Below are 27,593 nucleotides of genomic sequence, written 5' to 3'. Positions count from 1 at the left end.
ATGTCCGCAACATAGTTTAGATACTTATCAAATAGTGCAAATATTCTACCAAGGTTGTGACATCACTACAAGGAAGGACATCGACATAGCAGCCGGTGGTTCCATAATGAAGAAAACCGCAACCGAAGCTTATAAAATCATTGATAACACTGCTTCCCACTCACATGAGTGGCACCAAGAAAAATATATCGTTAGATCATCTAAAGCAGCTAGAGCCGATTCTAGCCATGACTTAGATTCCATTTCCGCAAAGATAGATGCTTTCGAGAGACGAATGGAAAAGATGACTAAAGATATTCATGCTATACGAATTAGTTGTGAGCAGTGTGGAGGACCACATTTGACAAAAGATTGTCTCAGTATTGAACAAACAATGGAACAAAGAGAGAATGTTTCGTACATGAACCAAAGGCTTGGAAATAATTATCAGAATAATTATCAACCGCCAAGACCTAACTACAATCAAAACCAGAACTATAACCGAAATGTTTCATACAACAACCAACAAGGTCCTAGCAATCAACAAGTATCTAACAATACTTACAATCAGCAAAGACCTATTTTTCCGATTAAACCACCACAAACCGACGAGAAAAAGCCAAATTTAGAAGATATGATATCAAAGCTAGTTGAGTCTCAAACTCAGTTTTTCACATCACAGAAACAAACCAATGAACAAAATGCTCAAGCATTTAGGAATCAACAAGCTTCGATTCAAAATTTGGAACAAGAAGTGAGCAACCTAGCAAGGTTGATAGGTGAAAGAAAACCGGGAAGTTTACCGAGCGATACAAATGCTAACCCCCGGAATGAAACAGCTAAAGCCATTACCACAAGAAGTGGTATTACACTTAAACCACCTGAAATACCTGTAAATTCAGATGATTCTATTCCTAATCCACAAGAACCACAATCCGATCAAGAAAAGGAAAAAGAACCGGTAGTTGAAAAGGTTAATGAAGATAACACAGTTAAGGCTAAACCTTATGTTAAACCGTACCAACCACCGCTTCCTTACCCGAGTAAAATGAGAAAAGAAAGACTTGAAGCCGAGCAATCCAAATTTTTGGATATGTTTAAACAAATAAATATAAATCTTCCTTTCATTGATGTAATTTCAGGAATGCCAAGGTATGCTAAATTCTTGAAAGATCTAATCACGAATAGAAAGAAAATGGAAGAACTCTCGGCTGTCACTATGAATGCAAATTTTTCAGCAGTGCTGTTGAATAAGATACCCGAAAAACTCTCCGATCCAGGAAGTTTCACAATTCCATGTTTTCTGGGTAGTCTTAGTTCAATAGAAGCATTGGCAGATTTAGGTGCTAGTATAAATTTAATGCCGTATTCACTATACGCTAAACTAGACCTTGGAGAATTAAAACCAACAAGAATAAGTATACAACTTGCCGATCGATTAGTAAAATATCCTAGAGGGATAATGGAGAACATTCTAGTTAAAGTTGGTAATTTAGTATTTCCAGTAGATTTTGTTATTCTGGATATGGAAGAAGATTCTCAAGTTCCTCTCATATTAGGAAGACCATTCTTAAACACGGCTAAAGCAATGATAGACGTGTTCGGTAAGAAACTGACCCTAAGTATAGAGGATGAGAGTGTTACCTTTTCAGTTGATAGAGCAATGCAACAACCACAATCTGCAGATGATACATGTTATTATATTCAAACTATAGATGCACATGCAGAATTATTAGAAGAATTTCCAGAATTACAAGGAACAGGAGAATGTTCTTTAGGAGAAGGTAATGAACCAATTGATGAAGCTGAAATGTTAGCTACACTTATAGCTAATGGATATGAACCAACAACAGAAGAAATTCAAATGCTAAAAGAAGAAGACAGATATCGATATAAATCATCGATAGAAGAACCTCCGAAATTAGAGTTAAAGCCACTTCCAAACCATTTGGAATACGCTTATTTACATGGTGAATCTGAATTACCTGTAATAATATCGTCTTCTCTCACAAATGATGAAAAATCTCAACTCATTTCTGTGTTGAAAGCTCATAAACCAGCCATTGCATGGAAGATTCATGATATTAAAGGAATAAGTCCTTCGTATTGCACACATAAAATCCTTATGGAAGAAGGTCATAAAACGTATGTGCAACGCCAACGAAGACTAAATCCTAATATGCAAGATGTAGTTAAGAAAGAGATTATTAAACTGCTAGATGCAGGTTTGATATATCCAATTTCTGATAGTCCATGGGTAAGCCCAGTTCAATGCGTACCTAAGAAGGGTGGCATGACTGTCATTACAAATGAGAAAAATGAGCTTATTCCTACTAGGACTGTAACAGGATGGCGTGTATGTATTGATTATAGAAAATTAAATGACGCCACCAGAAAAGATCACTTTCCCTTACCTTTCATAGATCAAATGTTGGAAAGATTAGCCGGAAATAGTTACTATTGTTTTCTAGATGGATTTTCCGGATATTTTCAAATTCCAATAGCACCCGAAGACCAAGAGAAAACCACATTCACGTGCCCTTATGGTACTTTTGCTTACAAACGCATGCCATTTGGACTTTGTAACGCCCCTGCAACCTTTCAAAGGTGTATGATGGCGATTTTTCACGACATGATAGAAGAATGCATGGAAGTATTCATGGATGACTTTTCAGTCTTCGGTGATACATTTAAATCATGTCTAGTTAATCTGGAACGAATGCTAATTAGATGCGAAAAATCAAATCTAGTACTTAATTGGGAGAAATGCCATTTCATGGTTAAAGAAGGCATCGTTCTTGGACATAAAATTTCAAAAGAAGGAATTGAAGTGGATAGAGCTAAAGTAGATGTAATTGCTAAACTTCCACATCCCACCAATGTTAGAGGAGTTAGGAGTTTTCTAGGGCATGCCGGTTTTTACCGACGTTTCATAAAAGATTTTTCTAAAATTGCCACTACTATGAATAAACTCCTAGAAAAGGATGCGCCATTCATCTTTTCAGATGAATGTATCAAATCTTTTAATATTCTTAAAGAAAAACTCACTAATGCACCGATCATGATAACACCAAATTGGAATCTACCATTTGAACTAATGTGCGATGCAAGTGATTTTGCAATGGGAGCCGTTTTAGGACAAAGGATTGAAAAACGATTTCAACCTATATATTATGCTAGTAAGACGTTACAATGAGCACAAACAAACTATACAACTACTGAAAAAGAACTCCTTGCTATTGTCTTTGCTTTTGACAAATTTCGATCATATCTCGTTCTAGCAAAAACGGTGGTCTATACCGACCATTCTGCTCTTAGATACCTATTTTCAAAACAAGATGCTAAACCAAGATTAATCCGTTGGATCTTACTCTTACAAGAGTTTGATATTGAAATCCGAGATAAAAGAGGAGCAGAAAATCTCGCCGCTGATCATCTTTCTCGTCTTGAAAATCCTGAGTTAGAAGTTCTAAATGAATCGGCCATACAAGAAAACTTTCCTGATGAATATCTATTGAAGATAGATTATAAAGAAATCCCATGGTTTGCAGACTATGCAAACTACTTAGTTTGTGGATTCCTTGAAAAAGGATTATCGTACCAAAGACGAAATAAATTCTTCAGTGATATAAAACACTATTTTTGGGAAGATCCACATCTGTTTAAAAGTTGTCCCGATGGAATAATACGCCGATGTGTATTTGGAGATGAAGCTAGTAAAATTTTAAACCATTGTCACACAGGACCAACAGGAGGGCATTATGGGCCTCAACTAACAGCAAGAAAAGTTTATGAAGCTGGATTCTATTGGCCTACAATTTACAAAGACGCACACCTTCTTTGCAAATCCTGTGATGCATGTCAAAGGGCCGGAAAAATAAGTCAACGTGATGAAATGCCACCAAATGTCATCCAAGTATGTGAAGTATTTGACATTTGGGGTATTGACTTTATGGGTCCATTTCCAAAATCTCATAATAATCTATATATACTCGTAGCCATTGATTATGTATCTAAATGGGCGGAAGCACAAGCTGTCCCAACTAACGATGCACGAGTTGTAGTCAACTTTTTAAAACGTCTTTTTGCAAGGTTTGGAACACCGAAAGCTTTAATAAGTGATCGGGGTACTCATTTCTGTAATAATCAACTTGAGAAAGTTCTTAAAAGATATGGAGTAACTCATAAAATCTCCACCGCATATCATCCACAAACAAGTGGACAAGTTGAAAATACCAACCGAGCTTTAAAACGTATTCTAGAGAAAACCGTAGGATCAAATTCGAAGGAATGGTCCATTAAATTGGAGGATGCACTCTGGGCTTTTAGAACAGCCTACAAAACTCCAATTGGAACCACACCTTTTAGACTTGTTTATGGGAAAGCATGTCATCTTCCAGTAGAAATTGAACACAAAGCATTTTGGGCTTTGAAAACATGTAATCTTGATTTACATGAAGCTGGACGTCTACGATTAAGTCAACTAAACGAATTAGAAGAATTAAGACATAAAGCATACGAAAATTCGTTAATCTATAAGGAAAGAACGAAGAAATGGCATGATAAAAGAATCAGAAGTTCAAAAGAATTTAAAGAAGGAGACAGAGTTCTTCTTTTCAATTCACGATTCAAGCTATTTCCTGGAAAATTGAAATCAAGATGGTCTGGACCATTCATAGTCAAAAGAGTTTTCCCATACGGAACGATAGAATTAATAAATTCAAATGGGATTGAATTTAAAGTTAATGGTCACAGAGTTAAACATTACATACATGGTCCGATGGAAGTCGACAGTGAAGTTAATTACAATTTCGACACCACAGCTAACTAAGTGTGGGGAGAATCAAGTCTTTAAAGTATAATATGTATTTCTATTAGAGTTAAATTGTCTGTTTTCGTGTAGTTCTCGAAAATGGAACCCGAATGGTCTTTCCCTAGCAGACCCTAAAGAACTAGTCTTCTCCCCCCATTCTGAATTTTTTTTTTTTTTAGGTTTTTACGAAATGAAGACTGCCTGTGAACTAAACCATGGTCTAATGCTACACGCTTTGATCACTAAACGTAATAATGACATACTCCCGAGTGAAATAGTATCAGTAATCAGAGAAAGAATGGACGGAGTTAGAAAAGAATCCAGATGCGAAGATAATAAGTTACAATTTGGTAAAGGAAAATCAAAATCCGCAGCGAAAAGAAGAGCACGACACCTAGAACGATGTCACAAATGCGGAAAATGGTCACATGGAGGTAAATGTTCAAATAATCAAACCTATTCAAATACCGAATTTGTTACTTTATGCAGAGACGGACCGTTCATATGTTTAGAAGAAAAGACACTGAATGCTCGAGGTTACGCCTATGTAGCCATGGAAAATCAATTAAACCGACTATCTTATGAATGGAATAGATCATATAACTAAGAAATCTATTTCACAGGTATGTCTGTACAGTTTTTATTTTTATTTTTATTTTTAACCTTTTGATAATAAACGCTAATTTGTTCGCTAAAAAGTATTAAATTGGTATTAAATAAAATTAGGTTTGCCGACCGAAATTATTGATATCATTCAAAAATTTATTACATCACTGCGAAATTTAACGTTTATTCTTAAGGTATAAATATCTTTAATCAATCAACCCAAAATATTTCAAAAATTCGTCATGAGTTAAATTAGGTTTTGGAACCGAAATTACTTTACCGAAAAGAGGGGCGTATATTTTTGATAATATTTGATTGATTAAAGTGGGATAAAAGACCAAAAAGATTTTTTATTTTTATTTTTACTTTGTTTTAAAACTAATATATATATATCTTATGATATAATATCTTTAAGTTTTTAAATATTTTAAAAATTAATATACAATATAAGTTTATTAAATTAATATAAGTTTAAAAATATTAATGATATATTGCATCTTTAATTTTTTTTAAAAAAAAAATATGAATTTTTTTATTTTATGCATTTTAAATTAAGTTGTGTGAATTTAAAAACAAAAATTTACTTTATCTCATTAAGTTAAAAATATGATTTTTTAAAAATTCGTCGTGAGTTGAAAACTAGACCATTGAGTCGAAATTGCTTTACCCGAGGGCGGGACGAGAATTTTTATTATCATTATTTTTAATCTTATTGATTTAAAGTATGCCAAAAAAATTAAAAAATCCAAAAAAATCTAAGCTTTTAAAGCAATTGCTTAAAAATGACAAAATTTTAAAATTTTGTCGAGGGACGGACTAGGGCATCGTCCCGAAACGACCTCGTCCTAAAGGAAACAAAATTTTTAAAATTTTATTTAATTTATGTTTTAAAAGTTTAAGGTTTTATATAAAAAAAAAAAAAAAAAATCCTGGAATCTACCCCCATGCGACTCGCATGAGGGAAAGGGTTATACCATGCGACTTGCATGGCCACTGAAAACAGGCCTGGTACAAAATTTCCAGTCGACTTATGTTTTCTCACAACACACATACACAAACACGAAAACTCTCTCAATCTCTCTCAAAATTTCATCATTTCTCACCAAATTTCTTGCAAAACTTCACAACAATCATGCCTAGATTCAGTAGTCTCAACCCCTTCAGGAACATGGTAAAGATTTCACCCCTAATCTCTTTAAATTCGAATTTTTTTGTGTTCTTGAGCTAGAAATTTTATATTTTGATTTTGTTAATTTTAGGTGTAATTAGAGCTAAATTGTTGTTATATTATGCATGTATATCCTAGATTGAAGCTATTTAACATGAATTGAAGCTAAAAACTTCAAATTTTTAGGAATCTAGGGTTTGTGTTCTTGAGCAATTTGGGGCTTTTTGATATAAACAAGTTATGGCCGATTTTTGTCATGAATTGTTGCTAAATTAAGTAGTGTAACATGTTTAGGTAGTTAATTGATCCAAACTTTGAGCCTAAACACGTTTTTGAGAATTAAAGTGGACTTTTTAAGTCTAAAAATTCATGAACTAGGTTAAATTGATATAAAGGCCATTTGAAACTTGTTTAATTGCTAATAGTGATTAGTTTGGCATGTAATTTGAGATGAATGATTAAAAACTTGATGAATATTTTCATATGTACTTATTTGAAAAATTGTAGACTTGACAAAAATATGAAAATGAGCACAAGTTTGATTTGAATGCCATATAATAAGTGTTTAATTGCTATAATGATTATTGTTGACATGTTTAAGAGTTTAAATGTGATAAAACATTGTATACATTTTCGTATGTAAAAGTGTAGAATTGTTATTGTTAGGAAAATGTGTATAAAATGTGTTATGAATTAAACATGTCATCATAATTGATTCAGTTTGTTATTTTGCTAACACTAATGCATATTTGGATGCACAAATTTTGTGTTTAATGTGTTTTGCAGAGATTTACAAATACGGACGGTGCATCATCGTCCAGGCAACCAGAGCCCGAACCGGAAATGTTTCATGAACAAGAACAACATATGCAACAAGAAGAAGAAGAACATGAGGAGCAACATATTCCTTATCACGATCAAGATCAATTATTCGTGAATCAGTTTCGTCAATTCGCTCCACATCAAATGATTATGCACCCAGACATTAATGAGGCCGAGTTACATCCAAATCTGAGATTTGATCGATGTTGGATAGAGTATCCAGATTATAAAAAGAACATGCACGTTCTCTACTTTAAGGGAATTGAAATGCCAAAGGCAATTGACTGGGTACCTTTGGAAACAGTTGACCTCGGCGATCCAATTCGGGAATTGTTGGTGCAAAGGTATGGTAATTCTCAGTTTAACGATTGGATGCGCTTATTTTCCATTCGTAGAACCATATACAGGGAATGGTGTATAGAATTACTTAGTACTATTAAGTTGAACAGTGATGTTAGGAGGTTAGATGATCGAAACTTTATTAGATTTCTGTTAGGTGGACGCATGTACAGAATGTCCATGATCGATTTGGCCCGGGCTTTACAGATTTATACTCCGTCTGAACTTTTGACCCCCGACTGTAATGGCCTGATTGCCCAAGGAGAAAGGGTAGATAGGGAATTTGATATTAACGCCGTCTGGAGGCGTATGTCCCATTTTAATGAGTTTCAAGCCAGTGGAAATCATACATACTTAGATATTGATAGAGCCGAACTCCGGGTGATTCATAGATTCTTAGCAAACACAATTACACAAAGGGGTAAGAATAAGGAGAAATTAACCGTAAATGATTTGTTCTACCTTAAGTGTATTAGAGACCCGAGGAGTTTCGTGAACATTCCCTATTGTGTTGGTTATTATCTCGCTAATGTAGTTTCGGGGATGAAAGCGGGGAGTATTATAGGTGGCGGTATTTTCATTACTCTCATTGGAGAGTATTTAGGTGTGGATAAGCACCAAGGGGGTCCAATGAACGAAATAATAGACGAAGGTGAAACTATTAGCTCACAGCTTTATCACGGTGCAAGGGTATTATTGATGAGACGTGGTCGGGTATATCGATATGAGGGACCTCAACGACAGGTAGAAAGAGGTTCGGATGACGAGATGGAGGAGGCGAACAACATTATAGGAGTTGTTCGGGAGACTACTCTTGATTTAGGCGTTCGCATGGAAGATGAATACATGACGAACTATGAGAGGCATATGCAGTATGAGGCGTGGGATCGTCGGAATGATTACGAGCATTCCCGGCAATGAGAACATGATAAATGGGACTATCATCAACGCCAGATCATAAGCCAGCTGCAGCCTGGTGAGATGTATTATCCGACCCGACCCGCATACTATCCCGCACATCAGCCTGAAATGAGACCACCCTATGATTTATATGATTATGATGCAGCATACCAGTTCACCTATCATCAGCCATGGAACCCGGACGCGAACATGAATTGGGATCCATATCCTAATTTTCCTCCTAACCCACCTCCTGATGAGTAGAGATAAGTTGGTAATTTTTATTTTGAACAATTAATACTTTATTACGTTTATGTAATGTTTGATATTTTTATTATTTTTCTGTACTAATTTTTCGTTCTTATAGTTTGAAAGTGGGATGCCAAAGTTCCATTTCAAATTGCATGTATAATTATGTTTGTATTGTATGTAGTTTATTTTATGCACAAAACAGGATAAAACAACGCGTTTTCAAAGACTGGCATTAAGTTCAGCAAAAGCAAGTAATTTTGACGACAATGATGCAAAATATATGTGAAATAACAACAAGACGGAATGAACAAATGACGTGCACCATTTATCATTCAAACAATCAAACGACAATATGTTTGAAACTTTGGTAAAATTTAATCATTTTTCTACGCTAATCACCCTCAATAATTTAAATTGTTACTGATTTCTTGCAAATGAGGGCATTGCAAGATCTTAAGTGTGGGAAGGGGTTAAATTCTTTCGGATTTTAAAAATTTTTGATTTAAACACTTGGTTACCATTAAAAATGCTAGTAACGCAGTAGTTGTATTAGAATCTAGTGCTCTCCGATAACAAGGAACAGCCCTAGTCTTATATACTGACTACCCACTTCTAGTAAATTTTTCAAAATTTTTAACAAAATGGATTCAAAATCATGTTTATACATATTTATGAACGATGAAAACTAGGTCATTGAGCCGAAATTATCGTTACCTCGGAAAGGACATAAATTGAGAAACAACCAAAACATTAGAATTCATTTAATAAGAATGGAATAGAAGAGAAAAAGGCAAAGAAAAATATAAATAAAAGCCAAGTGTGGGAAAAGTTTACCAAGTTATTCAAAATATCACATATTTTTGTACAAATTTTTTGAAAATACTTTTGTTTTGAACAATAATCAACTGTTTTATCCAATGAAACTATCGAAGAGAGATGGATCTACACGATGAATCAATTCCATCATTAAAAGGAAGTAAAGTCTTCCGAAAAAGACACGCGCTTCTTGATTTAGGTCATGAAGTTGTCGTCCAGACCAGCTGTAGGTTGACGAAAAATCTAGAAAAGTCATCACTAAAATCAACTGGAAATCTACGGACCTCAGCATCAAACAGGGTCGCCAAGTGGTCAGATTTATCCTAACCATGAGAAGGATTTATCTCGTACAATGGGGAGGCACCGTGCAAATTAGCTGGATAAGACTAATGAATCAGATCCCCAGAAAAGGATAATCTCCTTAAAGATTAAAAATCAGCATTTAAGCCTGATATTACTCAATCCTTGAGATTGACCTTAAAGATTGAGAATTCAAACTCATGGAATTCAATGATATCTAAACTCGAGCTTGAACGAGAAAATATTTTGAAAAAAAAAAAAAAATACAAACCGATTTGTTTTCTGAAAACCCATTTTCAATGCGTTCATTACCATTGAACGTAAAATCCTAGGAATTCACCTGGAATTCATTAGGTCACCTGAACCAAATCGGGTGTCAACCGTAAGAACGGTGGTTGCATAGCATGGTCGGAGACAGGACCTTGTGCCAGACCGAAAAAAAAATAGGATGATCTTTACTATCGCTCCTACCAAGGATAGTTCTAGCATCCGACACGTTAAAAGACCATAATCATATGCATGTCACGGGACATTGCCTTAACAGTTTCTTGTTCATCGCTTTCCTTTACAACCGGACGGTAGTTTACCGAAAGGTAATATACGGAACAAGTAAACTGGATGTGTGCTTTCCGATACCGGGATAGCAGTGGATTACACGAACCTAAAAGTTTTAAGCCAAAATATTGATCCACAAATATATTTTGCAACACCGAATGATGGATCAAATCAGAAAACTTGTCTAGGGTAAAATCTAGCTTGAATTTTCAAAAGATCAAATGTTTTCATAAAGATCCAATTTCCTTAAAGGATCTAAATTTTTATAGTCATGTGGGACTGTAAACCGCCTTTCAAATGTGCACTTTGCTTTAGAAACCGAAAGTAAATCGGCTATTTGATTGCCAGTGTCGTTTACCTAAACCCGAGGCAACCATAAAAAGACACACCCACCTTTAACCATATCGTTACTATCATTGTTTATACCGCCGTATTGAAGTCACTGATGTACAAAGTGTGAAGAATAAAGAAGTGATTCAAGTGTTTCAAGACTATATTGCTTGAGGACAAGCAACGCTTAAGTGTGGGAATATTGATAATGCCAAAAATGAACACATATTTTATAGCATTATTCTCCAAGAAAGACAAGATTTTAGTTGGTATTGTTCGATTTACAAGCGATATTCGTTTAAATATTAAAAAGAGAAGATAAAAGGCAGATTCGACAAATTGAAGACAAAAAGGTCCAAAGAGCTAAAAAGTACAAGATTCAATCAAAAAGGTTCAAAGTATTGATGAGGAACGTCTCAAAATGACAAGAGTACAAGTTACAAGACGCAAAGTACGCGATTTAAAATAATACGCGAGGACGTCCGAAAATCCGGAACCGGGACCTGAGCCTAGAAGAAACGCGCGACGCAACGGACTAAAAAGATCTACTCAACTATGCATATAAATATAATATAATATATAAATAATTATTAAAATTATTTATATATTTATATTATTTATTTATTATGTCGACAAGCAATCTGACAAAACAACATGAGCTGTAATTTCCTACCATGCGACTCGCATGGCAGGAAGGCCAAAGTCATGCGAGTCGCATGGCTTACTTTTCCAGGCCAGGTCTATAAATCTCGCGTGTTTTGTTCAGTTTTAGGTACACCATATTATCTATCTTTCTCCATTTGTAATAAATAAATAAATTATAATTTTAATTTTAATTAATAATAATAATAAGGTTATGTTAAGGAGTGTTTTGAGTGTATAAGTCGAAATTCTGTCCGTGTAACGCTACGCTATTTTTAATCATTGTAAGTTATGTTCAACCTTTTTACATTAATGTCTCGTAGCTAAGTTATTATTATGCTTATTTAAAACGAAGTAATCATGATGTTGGGCTAATTACTAAAATTGGGTAATTGGGCTTTGTACCATAATTGGGCTTTGTACCATAATTGGGGTTTGGACAAAAGAACGACACTTGTGGAAATTAGACTATGGGCTATTAATGGGCTTTATATTTGTTTAACTAAATGAAAGTTTGTTAATGTTAATATAAAGATTTACAATTGGGCGTCCCTATAAATTACCATATACGCTCGATCGGACACGATGGGCGGGGTATTTATATGTACGAATAATCGTTCATTTAACCGGACACGGGAATGGATTAATAGCCACTAGAATAATTAAAACAGGGGTGAAATTACATTCAAGGGTAATTGGTGTAATTGTTAACAAAGTAGTAAAACCTTGGTTTACACGCAGTCGATAACCTGGTGTATTCATTAAACAAAGAATTAAAACCTTGTTACAATTCGAATCCCCAATTAGTTGGAATATTTAACTTCGGGTATAATAATAATTTGACGAGGACACTCGCACTTTATATTTATGACTGATGGACTGTTATGGACAAAAACCAGACGGACATATTAAATAATCCAGGACAAAGGACAATTAACCCATGGGCATAAAACTAAAATCAACACGTCAAACATCATGATTACGGAAGTTTAAATAAGCATAATTCTTTTATTTCATATTTAATTTCCTTTATTTTATATTTAATTACACTTCTAATTATCGCATTTTTATTGTTATTTTATTTAATCGCACTTTTAATTATCGTACTCTTTAATTATCGCAAGTTTATTTTATCGCACTTTTATTATTCGCAATTTCATTATCGTTATTTACTTTAAGTTTTAATTTAAGTCTTTTATTTATTTATTATTTTACATTAGGTTTTAACTGCAACTAAAGTTTTAAAATCGACAAACCGGTCATTAAACGGTAAAAACCGCCTTTTATAATAATAATATTACTTATATATATGTTTGTATTTTTATAAAAGTAAACTAATATAGCGTTGAGCTTTGTTTAAAGATTTCCCTGTGGAACGAACTGGACTTACTAAAAACTACACTACTGTACGATTAGGTACACTGCCTATAAGTGTTATAGCAAGGTTTAAGTATATCCATTCTATAAATAAATAAATATCTTGTGTAAAATTGTATCGTATTTAATAGTGTTTTCTGCTAAAATTAATAACTATTTTATATACACCTCGCAAAACATCAGTGTGAAATTAGATTAATTAAAGCTTAGAATCAGATTTCTTGCATCATCTATAGTATATCTCCAGGTTTGTATTCGATTTCATGCTATGATTCTTGTTGAAATTGGGTTTTTGTGTTCTAATGGGTTTTAGTTGGGTTCATGCTTGATTCTTGATCTAAATGTGTTTGATATGTTCAATTAATGTTTGAAATATGTTTTATATAGTTTATATGATGTTTTGAGAGTGGTTTTGGTGTTAGATCTTGCAAAAATCGAGTTTTTGGGCCAAAATGGCAAAAATCAGCGAGCTGGAATGTTCTAACAGCTCCCACACTTCTAACAGGTCACCCGTACATGTGACCACGCGTTTGAGGCTCAACCACGCGGTTGAGGACTCACTCGCACGAGTGAGGTCTCGTCCGCGCGAGTGACCACTGGTCAGTTTTTGGTAACATTGAAAAGGCTGTAACTTTCCAACCGTAACTCCGTTTTTGATGAATAAACTATCGTTGGACTCATCTTGAAGTTTACTTTACAATTATAAGGTTTTAAAAAGCTATATCAAAATTTATTTTGGTCAGAAGAAGGGATTTTGTTGTGTATGTCTTGTTTTGTACTCGTTTAGGGTCGTTATTGATTGAGTTTATGTTGTAGACTTATAATATGATGAATATATGATAATATGACCTAGTTTATAGTATTTATCAATTATATTATTGATTATAACACTATACTGACTTTGTTTATGAGGTTTCTAGGTGATCAGGAGAAGTGAAGACTCAGAAATATAAGACCTCTGAGTTCTTCTTGTGCTGGTTTTTGGTGAGTGGGTTAATCTAGCTGTTAAGGCATATAGTGACATGACCTAGACCGTTGACCTAGTTGCTATGGTTAGAACCTTTTTGGTTGTGTGATGTGGACTATAACCTCGCGCGTTTTTTGGACCGACCTTGCTTCTGATCAGGTCGGGAGGGATCAACCTTGCTTTTGATCAGGTTGGGCTCATTGATGTTGTATGATTAATATAAGTCGGAATCACGCGTCCGTCACGTGTGGAAGACTTATACTAGTGATACAGAGTTATGAGTTTTCGGTAGACTCTAGACTGATCAACTGGGGTCGTTGGCCCGGCCAGGCCGCCGAGTCTCTCAATGGGTTGCTTCGGATTACCCAGATGGTTGCTTCTGATTGACCATTACTTGTAGTCATCACGGTTGCTTTGGATTGACCGTTGCTGTAGATGATTTTGATGGACATTGGATTTAGTTGATTGTTGGTTATTGTATGATATTGTTTTTGTATTGCTATGTTTCTGCATGATTCTAGTGGATATGTGATTAACTGTCTGATTAACTTGATGATGCATGTTCTAGTGATTGTACATGTGTGTTTTAGCTGTTAGATTAGTCCATTCACTTAGCTTCGTGATAACCCCTCCACCTTCCCCCTTGCAGGTTATAGGTCTTTTGCTTTTGTGGACATGGGAGACGATGGGCGTGTTGGGTTGTGTTCGACAAGTCTAGAACTCTGATGTCGTTTATATGAAATCGGATATTAACGTAACACCGACTTTTGATAAAAATGTATTTATGTATGAAGTGTAATAATTATGTTTATGTTTGTATGTAAGGGCACGTTTTGTGAACAAGACTTCCGCTGTGTTATTTAAAAAAAAATACGGTGTTACAACTTGGTATCAGAGCATAGGTTTGGCCACATCGACATTGTACTTGAATGTCATGTTCCCAAACCTTGAGAGGATCTTGTCGAACATAACACAAAGGGGACGGGTTAAGTGAATGTAGGAGCTTTTATGTGTTAGTTGATAGGCACTAACCGGTTATCTACTAAGCGTTTGTATGAGATGTTGTGGTAGTGCAGATATGTCAGGTAATCAAGACGCTGCCCCCAATGCCTCCGGAACCTTTAGAGCTCCTGATGAAGACGGTCATGTATCAGAAGAAGAATTATCAGAAGAAGTGTTAGAGCTTCAGAGTCAGTTGAAAGATGCTCAAGATAGGATTAAAGAGCTTGAACAACAAGTGATATCGCATTCTAACACCACAGCAATAAATCAAAGCTTTCCTCCAAGTGTTTACCCACAGTTTGGAAACATTTCTCAACAACAGTATGTGCCACCTCAGTACCAGATACCATCTCAGTTCAATCCACTACTTCCGAATCAAGTGATGTACCCGTTTCAGACACCATTCTTCCAACCACCGATGTTTGAAAACAAGAAGTGCTCGTATATGGATTTTCTTAATTGTCAACCTTCAGAGTATACTGGTAAAACTGACCCGACTGAGACTCTAAATTGGCTCAGGGAAGTGGAAAGAGCATTAGATGCTTGTCAGTGCGAGCCAGAGTTGAGAGTGTTATATGCCAGTCGATTGTTCAAGGGGCGAGCTATGGAGTGGTGGGACTCTATCACGGGTCATTTATCAAAGGAACAACTAAGTCAAGTGTCATGGGAGCAGTTTTATGTCAAGGTTCGCGAGCAGTATTGTTCAGAATATGATTTGGAGAAATTGTAAACCGATTTCTTGGGGATGAGAATGACTGATGATATGATGATTGATGATGTTATTTTGGACTTTACCTCTAAGTTAAGGTTTTGCCAACAGTGGGTACTGCATGAGAAAGATAAAATTCAACATTTTATTAGAGTTATCAAGCCGGAGTATCGGTCAATGGTTAGATTTGCTTCTTCTTTATCGCAAGCTTTTGAGATGGCCAAAGCGATAGAGGGTGATGTTAAAGCTGCAAGGAGTGCGGGAGTGGGGAGTGGTTCTTATGGGAAGAGGGCGGAAGGTCAATCCAGTTATCAGTCCAGTCCAAAATCAAGAAAGTCAACCGAGTCCAGTACGAGGGAAGTTTCGAGTACGAGTGGGTCAGGTTCCGTACAGAAAGAGTGGTGTAACTCGTGCAGATCTTACTACAGTGGACAGTGTTCTCCAGGTACGAAAAGGTGTCTAAGGTGTGGTATAGTGGGACATGATGTTCAACAATGTTCTTTCGGAAGCAATGTATGCTAGAATTGTCATAAGGAAGGTCATAGGTCAGCGCAGTGTCCGGCAGCGGGTAGAGGGAGTTCCGGGGCAAGGTTCGGGGTGCAGTCGACGTCTGTTGGTGGATCTACCGTATCAGTAGGACAGAAAAGAAAAGGTCCTCACACGGCTATAGCTAGAGCTTATCAGATGTGAGCAGATACTGGTGTTGTATCAGAAGACTTAAATACTGGTATGTTCAGACTCACCTTGTTATTGCTTTTAATTTTAGGAATACGTGTTTAGTATGTTATGTAGATGATGTATTCTGTTTATTAATAGGTACTTTGAGGTAGCGTTGGCTGTAGTAATAGAGATGACTTGGATTTAGGTTTCTCGGATTTTCTTAACTGAAATGGAGACGTGATCTATGATATTGTATTACGTTTGGCCAACGTAAGCACATTTTGGTAGATCATGCGGAACTTTCAGTAAGTTAATAAGAGAAGTAGGATAGTTGACTGCTTAAATTGTTGTTAATATGTGTTGCTTAATGAATAGTTGATGAGATTTTGTTACCGTGACTTTTGACTTTGATCAGATTCTGAGGACGGAATCTCTTTAAGGAGGGTAGATTTGTAACACCCGATAATTGGGCCTAGATGAAATGACCATTTTGCCCTTGTGTGCGTTTATATTGTTATTTTATTAGTTGAATGTTTATAGTAATTTGACTATTTGGTTGAGACCAGTTCGTGATAAGGGTCACAGAACAGGTTTGTTTATTTAATTTGGACTTCGTTTAGATTGTCAAATGATATACGAAAGATATCAGATAACTGATAAATACCCGTGTGTTATGAGGTATGGGTTAAAACCCACCTATATATGCCATGTTCTGGATATTTCTATCCATTTTCTCAATTTGTGAAATTCAATCCCGTACCTAACTCATGCTCCTTTGATACCCTAGCTTGATCTTTGTGTGAAATTAGATTAATTAAAGCTTACAATCAAATTTCTTGCATCATCTATAGTATATCTCCAAGTTTGTATTCGATTTCATGCTATGATTCTTGTTGAAATTGGGTTTTTGTGTTCTAATGGGTTTTGGTTGGGTTCATGCTTGATTCTTGATCTAAATGTGTTTGATATGTTCAATTAATGTTTGAAATATGTTTTATATAGTTTATATGATGTTTTGAGAGTGGTTTTGGTGTTAGATCTTGCAAAAATCGAGTTTTTGGGCCAAAATGGCAAAAATCAGCGAGCTGGAATGTTCTAACAGTCCCCACACTTCTGACAGGTCACCCATACGTGTGACCACACGTTTGAGGCTCAACCACGCAGTTGAGGACTCACTCGCACGAGTGAGGTCTCGTTCGCGCGAGTGACCACGGGTCAGTTTTTGGTAAAATTGAAAAGGCTGTAACTTTCCAACCGTAACTCCGTTTTCGATGAATAAACTATTGTTGGACTCATATTGAAGTTTACTTTACAATGATAGGTTTTAAAAAGCTATATCAAACTTTATTTTGGTCAGAAGAAGGGATTTTGTTGTGTATGTCTTGTTTTGTACTCGTTTAGGGTCGTTATTGATTGAGTTTCTGTTGTAGACTTATAATATGATGAATATATGATAATATGACCTAGTTTATAGTATTTATCAATTATATTATTGATTATAACACTATACTGACTTTGTTTATGATGTTTCTAGGTGATCAGGAGAAGTGAAGACTCAGAAATATAAGACCTCTGAGTTCTTCTTGTGCTGGTTTTTGGTGAGTGGGTTAATCTAGCTGTTAAGGCATATAGTGACATGACCTAGACCGTTGACCTAGTTGCTATGGTTCGAACCTTTGTGGTTGTGTGATGTGGACTATGACCTCGCGCGTTTTTTGGACCGACCTTGCTTCTAATCAGGTCGGGAGGGATCAACCTTGCTTTTGATCAGGTTGGGCTCATTGATGTTGCATGATTAATATAAGTCGGAATCACGCGTCCCTCACGTGTGGAAGACTTATACTAGTGATACAGAGTTATGAGTTTTCGGTAGACTCTAGACTGATCAACTGGGGTCGTTGGCCCGGCTAGGCCGCTGAGTCTCTCAATGGGTTGCTTCTGATTGACCATTACTTGTAGTCATCACGGTTGCTTTGGATTGACCGTTGCTGTAGATGATTTTGATGGACATTGGATTTAGTTGATTGTTGGTTATTGTATGATATTGTATTTGTATTGCTATGTTTCTGCATGATTCTAGTGGATATGTGATTAACTGTCTGATTAACTTGATGATGCATGTTCAAGTGATTGTACCTGTGTGTTTTAGCTGTTAGATTAGTCCTTTCACTTAGCTTCGTGCTAACCCCTCCACCTTCCCCCTTACAGGTTATAGGTCTTTTGCTTTTCTGGACATGGGAGAAGATGGGCGTGTTGGGTTGTGTTCGACAAGTCTAGAACTCTGATGTTGTTTATATGAAATCGGATATTAACGTAACACATACTTTTGATAAAAATGTATTTATGTATGAAGTGTAATAATTATGTTTATGTTTGTATGTAAGGGCACGTTTTGTGAACAAGACTTCCGCTGTGTTATTTAAAAAAAAAATACGGTGTTACAATGTACACCTGTACACTTGGGTTTAGGGTCTTACAGCTTGGGATGTGAAAATGGGTTTGTGAAATTCATAGCTATGAGGAGGTCAGTGTACCAGTGAGAAAGCGGAAAGTTGAAAACGTGGTAAATTTCGAGGTTGTTCTCACTGGAGCCTTGATGAAGAGTCTACGAGGGTGTCTGCTGGATTTTCTGATTGCTGGGAAGGAAAATCATAGATAGATGAAAATATTGTACGAGGGTGATCATTGATATGTGAGTTTAGGATTGGACATGTCTAGAGTGATCGGTGAGGCGGTGTAGTCTCATGAAGAATCCTATAATTGAAGAGTTGCATACTTCAAGTGCAAGAAACCGAGATGGACCTTGTTAGTAACTGGAGATCAGGTTGAAGCTTAGCGGTTTTGATATCGAAAGACTTCCTTCCCTCTGGTGTGGAAGAGCGACGTGACCCGGATGTTTGATTCCGGCGGTATCAAAAGTCGTAGCTGAGAGGAGATCGGGAGTTGCTATGGGTGTTTAAAGAACATTGATAGTTGAGGCGGTTATTGGTTTCTAGTTCCGACAAGCAGTGTTGAAGACCTTGTATCGAAAGTCTACTCATTCGACGTATGTGATGAGTGTGCGTGTCCCAAATGGAGTTTGGCAGTATAATGGTGGTTTTACGTTCTTGGTTGGAATGGAGATTGATGTTCGGGTTTGTTCAAAATTTTCAAGTGGGAGATTGTTGAGTAGTGAAGAGTTTGCTCAAAGTCTTCAAGTGGGAGATTGTTGAAGGTGTGAAGAATTTGATCAAAGGAACAAGACTTGACTTGATGAACAAGGAGCTTGACTTGATGAACAAGTTGTAGGGAGCTTGACTTGGTGAACAAGTCGTAGAGATTTTGTTGCCTTAATTAAATCTTCTAGTAGGAATGGAGTATGGAGCAAGTATAGATATTTATGGAATATCTTTTGTTTGAAGGACAAGTTTAACTTGGTGGACAAGTTTAACTCTTCCTATAAATTTTAACCCATAGCCTCATTGTAATGTGCACACAATAATATAAGAAAATCTCTAGTTTGTGCCCGTGGAGTAAACCCTTCTCCGTTTTTTGGAGTTGAGATATAACCACGTTAAATACCCGTGTCATTTGTACTATATTTATCGTTTTAGTTCGTTTGTCGTTTGTGGGTAAGTGATTGAGATCAATCGCTTGTCTTGGTTGAGTCCCCAAATTACTAACAATAACCACGTTAAATTTTTTTCATTCTTAAAGTTTCTTGCACTTACTTGTATCATTATCTTTGCTTGTTCTTGATATTATTTGTTTGTTGTGGGATGAGTTTGGTAAATGGAGTTATCAGGTTTTTGTTGGGGCTACCTAAATTCCTAACAATATTCATGGTCGTATTAATTTCTTATTCAGTACGAGTAATGTACATTTATAAATTCAAAGTAAGATTCCACGTTTAATAACAATAATATACATTTATCAAGTCAAAGTAAGATTCCACGTTTAATAACAACAATGCGCGTTGTGGCGGCGGACCCCTTATTTTTTATATTTAACATAATTATCCAGCTTTTCGTTGTTCACAATTTATGTAACACCCTGAATTTTGTGTGTCAGGAAATGTTCCTGAAAGTGTCAGAAAATGTGTGCACCAGAAAGCGCCACAAAAGGTCTACCTAACACTCGCGCACCCCACTTGGGACAGTTTTCTGCCTTTTTTCTATTTTGAGTTAAATGAGGGGCTTTTTGGTCTTTTCACTTGAGGACGGATCTGTAGCCTTATTGGCAGATTTGGATCTAATTATGGATCACTTTCACATCCACAACTCTCTCATCTTCAAACCCTAGTGAGAGGAAGAGTTTTAGAGAGGAAAAGCTCCATTTGGAGAAGAATGAGGGTGACTCGGGTTAAGGTACAAGAGTTAAGATTGTTCACCTCGTTCACGGCTACGTTTTGGTAGTGTTAGTAAGTTCTAACTCCGAATTTTATTGTTTATGATTCTTGTTCATGTTTGGGGTTTGAGCTAGTTAGGGTTATAAACCCCATTTCTCATGAAATTGGGGGTTTTGTTGTATTGCTAGTGTAAGTGAACCCGATTATTGTGGGTTTAGGGTTTGATGATGAATTTGGAAGTATTTATCTCGGTTCGGGAGTTAAACCTCTAGATTGAAATGTTGTTGGTGATTTTGATGTTCTTAAGAACAAGTTTTGCTAGTCAAAATCGATGTTGACTTGGTTTAGTGTCAAAATGGGTTTTGAGTCAAGTTTTGGTGAATCAAGTATGTAAATACTTGATTTAGGTGTTAATTGGTGTTTTGGAAATATAATCACTAGTCGTTAGCGATTTTGGGCGTTTTATGACTTTGGTCAAAATGAGTAATTTGAATTAGGTCAAAATTGATGACGACACTAATTTGGATTAAATGGATAATAAACGCTTTTGTTAAGTGTTAAATAATGTTTTTGGATGTAATTACTCGCGAGAAGTAATTTTGGGGTTAAAGCGATATTTTAACATAAGTCAAACGTGGTCAAAAGCAATATGGGTCTATATTGCACGTGTTGGGGTTTTGGTGTAATCGGCGTTTGAAATGATTACTACCTAAGTAGTAATTTAGTGTTAAGACCTAGGTTTGGTCTAATTGGTGTAAAGTATGATTTGGGTTAAATTGTACTTTGTTGTGTTGGTTGGAATTACCACCCGAAGTGGTAATTGGTTTATGTCCATTAGGTGTTAAATGGGCGGGTTTTGGCGAGCAAGGTGTGATCCCTCGGCTAAGGGAAATTTGTGTCGGGTTCCCTTTTAGAGAATGACTATTTATGTGTAAATTGTACCTATGTGTGATATAGGTAGTTACTTGCTCGGATTTGAGGACGAAGATCATGTTATACATGACTTGTGCGGGCATTCCAAGGTGAGTGGAATAATTATATATGTATGTATATGATTTATTTGCTTGTGGTGTATGGGTTAAAGTTCGATGTTGACGATACCATATCCTATAGTATATTGTTTGTTCGATTTGATGAGGGTTTAAGTTCGATGTTGACGATACCTCATGTATGGATTTAAAGTTCGATGTTGACGAAGCCATACCACTATTGTAGTGACATCCGATAAGGGCTTAAAGTTCGATGTTGACTATACCTCATGAGTGTGGGTTTTAAGTTCGATGTTGACGATACCACATTAATTAGGACGGATGGGATTTAAGTTCGATGTTGACGATACCATTCGTAGGGCTAGCCTTGAAATCTTGAGTACTAATGGATATTGTGAACATCAATGTTTTATGTGTTGTAGTGTAGCATATTATATTGTTCGAGTTATATGCTATTGTTTGTGCTAGCTTGCGTATTAGAGATTTAGCGTTATACTTTGCGATGGTATGCTAATTATATTGCTAGCGTGTATGCGGTAATTGTGTAAGTGATTGCAAGTAAGTAGGTTATATATGTATATGTATAATTATTGCATTCACTGAGCTTCAAGCTTACCCCTCTCGTTGTTTACCTTTTTACAGGTTTTGTCATTGTGAAGCTAGCTGAGCGCTTGGGCTCGATGGGGTAGCTTTTTGATAAACGGACGCGGATTGGGGATGTGGTAGTCCCCGGGATTATGCTCATGGTATCGGGTTGGGTTATAGAGTCCTAACTCGTCTAAATGTAAATTGGGATTGAAACTTGTATTTTGTACGAAAGTCGTAAAATGGCCGATGTGGGCCCGGTGTCGTAAAACTCGTTTTATTATTGGAACGTGTTAGTCTTGTTTATTATAATGTGTTGTGAAAAGCGTTTCGTCTAAAAGTGTCGGGAAGTGAGAGATCTTTAATTGAAAATTGAAAATTGAAAATTTCGGACAGAAGCTGACCAAGCCTTGTGCGCGCCGCGCACAGGTAGTGGAGCGCGCCGCGCACCCTTCTGTCATATATATATATATATATATATATATATATATATATATATATATATATATATATATATATATATATATATATATATATATATATATAAAATTGCTGCGTACTCGGTTGGATAACGGGTTGAGTCGTTACAATTTATGTATAAATTAAATACTTAAACGTTAATAATCCTAAAAAAATCAAAGAGAAAATTATATGTATCAAATGTATAATTAAAATTCATATAATTTGAATATTGTGTTATTTAATATTATAGTGTGAGAGTAAGACCAATAATTTGTAAAGAAAAAGAGAGAGAGAAAAAAAAGTAAATAAAGATTTAAAATAAAATATTTAAAAAAATAAAAAAAAGTGGTCAATAAAAATAAGAGATTAGATTAGATTAAAAAAACGAATTTAAAAATAAAAGGATAGAAGTAAAGGACAACTTTAAAAAATAAAAGGGGTGTATTATTTAAAAAATTGGAAATTAATATGTAAAAGTTAAAAAAGGAAAGAAAACATAGTTTTGAGAAAGGGTGACCTGAGAATCAAACTCAAAACCCTTGGCTCACAAAGACACAGATCTAACCACTGATCCAACCACGAATATGTTATATTTTTACGATATTTGATATATAAAGCTTAAGTTAATTGATTTTGAAATTGAATTGCAACTGAGATTTACTGTTCATTTCAATCTCTAAATGAATATATATATATTTTAATATAAAAAGATAGAAGTGAAAGACAACTTTAAAAAATAAAAGGGGTGTATTATTTAAAAAATTGGAAATTAATATGTAAAAGTTAAAAAAGAAAACAAAACATAGTTTTGAGAAAGGGTGACCTGAGAATCAAACTCAAAACCCTTGGCTCACAAAGACACAGATCTAACCACTAATCCAAGCACGCATATATATATATATATATATATATATATATATATATATATATATATATATATGTTATATTTTTACGATATTTGACATATAAAGCTTAAGTTAATCGATTTTGAAATTGAATTGCAACTGAGATTTACTGTTCATTTCAATCTCTAAATGAATATATATATATATTTAAAAATAAAAAGATAGAAGTGAAGGACAACTTTAAAAAATAAAAGGGGTGTATTATTTAAAAAATTGGAAATTAATAATATGTAAAAGTTAAAAAAGGAAAGAAAACATAGTTTTGAGAAAGGGTGACCTGCGAATCAAACTCAAGACCATTGGCTCACAAATACACAGATCTAACCACTAATCCAAGCACGCATATGTTATATTTTTACGATATTTGACATATAAAGCTTAAGTTAATCGATTTTGAAATTGAATTGCAACTGAGATTTACTGTTCATTTCAATCTCTAAATGAATATATATACAATAAAATGTTTACCACAACACGAGTGTGGAATAAAAACAGTTCAATAATTCAATGAGTAGTATATGTATTATTATATTTACTTCGAATACATAACTACGATTAAATATAGTTCAATTAGCAGATATATCGAAAATGCCAATTGCCTACTTTATACATACTATAAAGATTAGTGTTAACTAAAGACCAAATTATGTGGTAGGTGATAGTCTCAGTAGATCGTTTGTCCAAAATTGCAAGTATGCGACTAAAATTATTTTTTGACGTGGATATCTCGAACGTACATGTTACCCAATTGATCCTCCATAATAATGAACGTTAGTCAAATTTCGTTAAGCGTCCACATATGCTCCTCACATGAGGATATTTTTGTCCACGCATCATTTCTCTTCTTAAACTTCATCACCTTTATTCATCATACCAAAATCACAAATCATATGATTTTGATAGGATGAAATATAGGTGATCAACCTCCATAAGGGTAATAATGAATGGACAAAAATATTCTCATGGGAGGAGCACATGCGGGTACTTGACCAAATTTGATTAACGATAGTCATCGTCGAAGACCAACTAGGTAACATGTGCCAACTTCTAGGCATCCACGTCAAAAGATAACTTATAGAACCATACCGGAAGTTCTGACAAACTTCAGGGATCAACAACATTACTTTGTCTCAATAGAATGATTAATAATTCATAATAATATATTCCTTCCAAAAATTATGTTAATTCACACATATACATGAATCAAGTTAATTATGAGAAGATCAATGTAAACAATTAGAAATTCGTAAGGGTTCCAACTTGATAACTGCAATCTTCTTAGTTTGGTAAGATCGTCGCTCTAAAAATAACCAAACTGCAATTGTGCGTAGCATGTATCGTTTCATAATAGTCCTCTAGTCTAGAAAGTCCCATACTTTAACACTTAGAAAAAAATTCAACTAACTAGACTAAAATTTGACTCATCGGATTTATATGTAGAATCAATTGTTTTTTTTTTCCATCTTCGATCATCTATGTATGGTACCTTTTTCATTCTTACTTGGATTAGGTATACGTAATGGTAGGCGATCTCGATTAGGCTTGAGCTCTACTCGTTTCGAGTCTACTATATTAAGCTCGAGCTAGGCTATTAAAGTTATACAACTCTAGTTTATTTGATATGATATTTTTATTATTTTCTAGTTAATTACAACATATTTATATTTTCTTGTAATTATTAATTACATATAATAAGATTTATTATTATTATTTTCAGTGTTATATATTTTATGTTGTTATTGCGTAATCATATATCCTATATAATATTGATATATCCTATCCTATCATATATAATAATATTAAAATTGTAAAAAATAAAATAGATTTATGTGAATGAAAGTTTGTTTAGGCACATGAACATATTCGAATTCAATATAAGAAGTTCGAGCTTGAGCTCAATTACTAAACGATCTTCAATATTTGTTCAAGTTAACCTCAAGGATAGTCTAATGGTAGAAACTTGAGAATCTCTAGTTGAAATACAAGTTCAATTTTTATGGATTACACTTTGAACCTTACCCTTTTTAAAAAAAATATAAATATTTCAAACTCGAACTAGTTTAAGTTTGACTCAGATTGAACCTCTATAAAATCAAATTGACTTATTTACACATAAGTATTCAACTCTACATAGTGCCTTAAAATGTATGCAAAAATGCATACCATCAGAATACATAAATTAAAATACATACCATCAGAATACATAAATTTCACTTAAATATTTTTTTTTTTCATATCCGTCAAAGTTTATTTTACATCTCCAATCATCATATCTAAAACATATTTCTAGAATTCTGAAATTATTTACACTTACCACTTTCGAATCATGTAGCGCAGAAAGGAGGTACATAATTGGCGGCATGATTGTGTAGTTCCTTTTGAGTAACATAAGAAATTTGCTTCCTAAATTTTTGTCTAATGAAAGTAAAACACTAAAACCCATGCGGAATATTATTAATAATTTTTCATTTTTTCTAATGGAATTATGGAACAAGATTGTTCTCCAACAATCAGACATTCAATTTCATCCTCGTACTACTTGTCTTTATTCTATCAATCGTTGGTGTTTTTTATAATACATGAAATGAAATAAGTCTAAGTGGGATAGCACTAACGATAGTTTAATAACTTGTTTGGAAGACATCAATGTTAATGTTCAACTAATCATTTTAAAAGGGTGATGTTTGAAAAACAGATTTAAGGCCCGTTTATATTCTTTTCGAAAAAGGTCCGTTTATATTATTTAAAAGCAAAACATTTATATATTTTTATTAAGACTACTCTCAACAGGGCCGGATATTAGGGCGTGCAACCCGTGCGGCCGCACAGGGCCCAATATATTTAAGGGTCCAAAAATTTTATACCAATGTTACATATCTAGGTTCATTTGTTAATTAAAATGGTAAAAATTTTAAAAATAGAAAACAAAATCAACGGTCGAATACAAATGGTCCACTTTTGTTTATTGAACTCATTATTATATATAAAAATTTTCGCATATAAAGGGTCCAATTTTGTTTATCGAACAGGGCCCATGAAATTGACAGGACGGCCCTGTCTCTCAACCATGACTAGTTTCTTTAAAAAGACGAGACTCAACATCAACGCCACGTCAACTTTTCTTTAAAAAGACTGTAAAAGACTAAACGCTACCAACCATAATACACTTCTTCAAAAAGACTGGGCCCACATATATTATATTTTAAATTTTTAAATAATAATCATAAATAAATAAATAATAAATACTAATATAAAACAAATGAGACCAATTAATTAATTTATGTCTCTTTCTTTTTGGTCCCACATGAACGTCTTTTATAATCTTGCAGTAGACGAATTCACTTTAATAAAGGCGGTGTTGGTAGACTCACTCTAATAAAGGCGGTGTTGGGAAGTTTAGGTGTGTATTACTTATCTTTATTTAAATGTCCGGAAACGGTTCTGGATAAATTGGAAAGCTTACGAGCTAGGTTCTTTTGGGGAAGTACCGAAAGCACTAAAAAATGCATTGGGTCAATTGGAATCAAGTGTTGGCTTCATATGATAAGGGAGGTTTGGATGTTGGTAGTCTTCGAGCTTTTAATTATGGACTTCTTTTTAAATGGATTTGGCGTTTTACGACATCACATAACATGATTTTGCGAGCTCTATATGGTCCTAAAGCGGGTTTAGATGGTAACCCACTCGGTTGCAAAGGTATTTGGTATAACATTATTATTTCATTTGCCAAAGTTAAAAATAAAGGGCTTCTGTCGAGTAATGTAATTCGAGCAAAAGTAGGTAATGGTCAATCAATTCGATTTTGGAACGATAGCTGGATTGGTAATGGCCCGTTACATGATAAATTCGGGAGACTATGCCATTTAGATATGAATGACAATTGTCTCCTTGCGGATAGATGCAGTTCTGATGGGTGGAAATGGAGGTGGAAACGTGAGATTGGGCCAAGAAACAATGCAAAGCTTATTGACTTAGAAGCGACAGTGGGTAATGTGGTGTTAACGAACGAAGAAGATTCGTGGCAATGAGAGCTAGATAACGAAAAGGAATTCACTGTTTGTGGAACAAGATTATATTTGGACGACCGC

This window comes from Rutidosis leptorrhynchoides, chromosome 7 (genome assembly GCF_046630445.1).
Source record: "Rutidosis leptorrhynchoides isolate AG116_Rl617_1_P2 chromosome 7, CSIRO_AGI_Rlap_v1, whole genome shotgun sequence".
Lineage (NCBI taxonomy): Eukaryota > Viridiplantae > Streptophyta > Magnoliopsida > Asterales > Asteraceae > Rutidosis > Rutidosis leptorrhynchoides.
This window is presented reverse-complemented; position numbering follows the sequence as displayed.